The sequence below is a fragment of the Octopus sinensis genome, unplaced genomic scaffold (assembly GCF_006345805.1).
Source record: "Octopus sinensis unplaced genomic scaffold, ASM634580v1 Contig03087, whole genome shotgun sequence".
Lineage (NCBI taxonomy): Eukaryota > Metazoa > Mollusca > Cephalopoda > Octopoda > Octopodidae > Octopus > Octopus sinensis.
The window spans coordinates 27,501-32,519 of NW_021826252.1; positions in this window are offsets into that span (position 1 = coordinate 27,501).

Sequence of the window (5,019 nt, forward strand, 5' to 3'; positions counted from 1 at the left end):
AGCGGTATTTCGTCTGTCGTTACGTAGTGAGTTCAAATTCCGCCGAGGTCCACTTTGCCTTTCATCCTCTTGGAGTCGATAAATTAAGTACCAGTTACGTACTGGGGTCGATGTAATCAACTTAATACCTATGTCTGTCCTTGTTTGTCTCCTCTATGTTTGGCCCCTTGTGGGTAATAAAGAAATAGGTATAATAGAGGGACAAGCTGAGGAGACTTGTGAAATGAAAGGCTCTGCTTAAGAACATAATGTATTGCTTGGACCAAGAATCAAAGCATGACCCCTTGGCTTGTCCCTGTATTATACTGTAGCCATTAAACACCTGACAGAAAGTTACCTGTTACACTCTCTTCATTTTTACTTATAACCCCTACCCCTTCCCCAAACACTGTCTTTTCAGCACCATGTACCTTGAGAGTTTGCTCTGGTACCCCATCACTACATCTTTATATCCTTCACAGCTAACCTTATATGTGAGATAGCCATGTACCTACCTGTATGATATAGTAACAAGCCAAGGGGTTTCGTGAAATGAAGTGCCTTATTTATAAACATAATGTACTCCCTAGGCCAAGAACATAATGTATTGCCTGGACCAAGGATCAAACAAAGACCCCTCAGCTTGTCCTTGTATCATACTTTAGCTACTTAACACCTGACATGAAGTCATCTATTACTCTCCTTTTGCTAACACTTATAATCCCCTGCCCCCTTCTTACCTCCATCCACTGTCTGTATCCTTTCTTATGTTCACCTTCTTGTACCTTGAGAGCTTGTTCTGGGACCCCATACTCTCTTTACTCTTTTACTTGTTTCAGTCATTTGACTGTGGCCTTGCTGGAGCACCACCTTTAATCGAGCAACTCGACCCCGGGACTTATTCTTTTGTAAGCCCAGTACTTGTTCTATCGGTCTCTTTTGCCAAACCGCTAAGTGACGGAGACGTAAACACACCAGCATCGGTTGTCAAGCAATGCTAGGGGGACAAACACACACATGCATATATATATATATACATATATACGACGGGCTTCTTTCAGTTTCCGTCTACCAAATCCACTCACAAGGCTTTGGTCAGCCCAAGGCTATAGTAGAAGACACTTGCCCAAGGTGCTACGCAGTGGGACTGAACCCAGAACTGTGTGGTTGGTAAACAAGCTACTTACCACACAGCCATCTCTACCATTTTTATCTTCTCCCCAGCTATCCTTATATAATCTGGTCTACCCCCGTATTTCCTCTATAGAAAAACACCTGCATTCTTTAAGGGTTCACAAAAGAATATAAATAGGTGGTTTGTTTTAGCAGGTCAATAAGTTTCATTACTCACTGTTGATGTTATTTAGGGTATTTCCTGTTTGTATTTGGAAGGTGGGGGTCATTAGCGGAGCATGTCATGGTGCTGTTAGTATAGAAATTTCTTTATCTTTTGCTTTTATGTTCACAAGAGAGTGTAGCCAGCATATTCCTCTCTGGGGCTCTTTATTCTATAAGCAATTTCATTAATATGTAGAAACGTTAACTTTGTGTTTTATAGAAGCAGGGTTTGTGAGCTATGTGTTTATGACTGAACATCAAAGTGTCTATGTACACACATGTTCATACACACGCACATATATATCCAGATATATACATATATATATAAACACACACACATATATGTATACATACATATATATATATATATTATAATATATATATTATTTATATAACACATATAATATACACATACATACAAACATACATGCATATATATATATATATATCATCATCATCATCGTTTAACGTTCGTTTTCCAAGCTGGCATGGGTTAGATGCTTTTCCTGAGTTCTGAGAAGCCAGGAGGCTGCACCAGGCTCCAGTCTGACCTGGGAATGTTTCTACAGCAGGATACCCTTCCTAATGCCAACCATTCTGAGAGTGTTGTGGGTGGAGTGATTTTATATATATATATATATTTCATATTATATATATTATATTATAATACATAAATTTTTATATACACACACACACATACATACATACATATACATACATATATATATGCCCTCTTACTCTTTTACTTGTTTCAGTCATTTGACTGTGGCCATACCGGAGCACTGCCTTTAGTCGAGCAAATTGACCCCAGGACTTATGCTTTGTAAGCCTAGTACTTATTCTATCGGTATCTTTTGCTGAACCGCTAAGTTACGGGGATGTAAACACACCAGCATCGGTTGTCAAGTGATGTTAGGGGGACAAACGCAGACACACAAACATATACACACACATACATATATACATATATATGACAGGCTTCTTTGGTCGGCCTGAGGCTATAGTAGAAGACACTTGCCCAAGGTGCCACGCAGCAGGACTGAACCCAGAACCATGTGGTTCATAAGCAAGCTACTTACCACACAGCCATTCCTATGCCTATATATAGGTGGTGCTATTAAGTTAGACATGGCCTGGGCCAATAATGGCCGAAACCTATCAAAGTATCAAAGTATCAAAGTATATATATATATATATATATATAAGGTTAATCCAAACGAGAAAACAGAAAAAACAACAACACAAGGAGGTGGAACAATTAAAGTATTATTATTAGGCGCTCAGGAAAACGGGAAGAAGGAGGGTATGACGTTTCGAGCGAGCTCTTCATCGGAAACATAAGAGAAAGAAAGATCCCAAGGCGGGCGGACGGAGAGAAAAAAAAACGCGCGACTGGTTTATATATATATATATATATATATCAAATCAAATCAATCAAAACAAATCAAAATAGATGAACATCAATGGAATTTGTATCTTTGTGGTACCATTGCCGTGGCACGTGCACACAAGAAACCATCCGAACCGTGGCCGTAGCCAGTACCTCATCGACTGGCCTCCGTGCTGTGGGCACGTAACAAACACCATCCGATCGTGGCCGTTTGCCAGCCTCATCTGGCACCTGTGTCGGTGGCACATAAAAAAACCATCCGAGCGTGGCGTCTGCCTGCCAGCCTCGTCTGGCACGTGTCGGTGCCATAAAAAAACACCATCCGAGCGTGGCCGTTTGCCAGCCTCGTCTGGCACCTGTGTCGGTGGCACATAAAATCACCCACTACACTCTCGGAGTGGTTGGCGTTAGGAAGGGCATCCAGCTGTAGAAACACTGCCAGATCTGACTGGACTGGTGCAGCTTTCGGCGCTCCCCAGACCCCAGTTGAACCGTCCAACCCATGCTAGCATGGAAAGCGGACGTTAAATGATGATGATGATGATGATGATATATGTTCACACACACACATATATAGAGAGAAAGAGAGGGTGCATGGCCTAGAGGTTGGGGTATTGCACTCATGATCCAGTGATCATGATTTCAGTTCCTACACTGGGTGGTGCATTGTGGTCTTGAGCAAAACACTTCATCTCATGTTGCTCTGCAATCATTTCAACACCTGAGGCATGACACACTGTGCACCTGTTCAGACAATGTTGATTTGATGCAGAGAGTGACCTAATGCACATCACAAGCATTTGATCACTATAAACAAATCATTTGTGCAGGTCATTCGGGAAACTGAATGCTCTTATGTCATCTTCAGTGAGAGGGTCCATCATCATATATGTAGTGATGCTACTGTGTAAGGTTCAGCGCACATGAGCAGAATTGGATTACTTCTGGTTGCCCACCGGAAGTTTTCCTCATGCGCAGGAACTGAAACCTGAAACGCGGATCGCTAAATCATCCTTTCTGGCATAAGCGGTGCTAGGGGACAGACGTGTCTTGACTTTCACTCTGAGAACCTCACCCCAACAAAGCGGGAGCGAACCCGACGAATCGTCTTGATTTGCAACAAGAAAGCATCGCAATCAGTCCTACGGATTCGGCTGCCGGTTTCCCACTAGAGATAAACGTGCACTAGTTCTTACCTGTAACCGAGAATAAACCACCACTTACTGTGATCATAGACCGCCTGACTTTGTCTCTGTTTATTCTACCTAAATTGTATGTGACGGGATTAGATCAGACACCCCTTCAGTGTTACCGAACCTAAATATACATATACTTTGACTTTTTATTACCCACAAGGGGCTATACACAGAATGGGACAATACAAAGAAGACAAACATAAACTTGGGGAACTTCAAATACAAAAAGAAGATGAATTAAGACGAAAAAATTAAAGAAGAATGAAAATATGAAAAGATATGAGGTGCAATGCCCACTCGACCCCCAAAGTCGAGTGGTTACATTTCGACAATTTTTTTCCCTTTTTCATAAATGCAGTTTCACAAAAGTGGCTGTGTGGTAAGTAGCTTGCTTACGAACCACATGGTTCTGGGTTCAGTCCCACTGCATGGAACCTTGGGCAAGTGTCTTCTACTATAGCCTCGGGCCAACCAATGCCTTGTGAGTGGATTTGATAGACGGAAACTGAAAGAAGCCCATCGTATATTATATATTTATATATATATGTATGTGTGTGTGTTTGTTTGTGTGTCTGTGTTTGTCTCCCCAACATCGCTTGACAACCGATGCTGGTGTGTTTACGTCCCCGTAACTTAGCAGTTCGGCAAAAGACACCGATAGAATAAGTACTAGGCTTCCATAGAATAAGTTCTGGGGTCGATTTGCTCGACTAAAAAGGTGGTGCTACAGCATGGCCACAGTCAAATGACTGAAAAACAAGTAAAAGAGTAAAGAGTATACATATACATATTACAATATCGTATACATATACATATCATCATCATCATCATCATCCTTATCTAGTCTGATTTGGCATGGTTTCTACAGCTGGATACCCTTCCTAATGCCAACCACTCTGAGAGTGTAATGGGTGCTTTTACATGCCACTGACACAGGTGCCATTTGCCTGACACCAATATCTGCCACGGCTACGATTTCAACAACAAGAAGGTATGTGGCTCAGTGGTTAAAGCATTTGGCTCATGACTGTAGGGTTGTGAGTTCAATTACTGGCGGGCACATTGCGTCCTTGAGCTTTATTTCACGTTGCTCCAGTCAATTCATCAGTGTCTCGC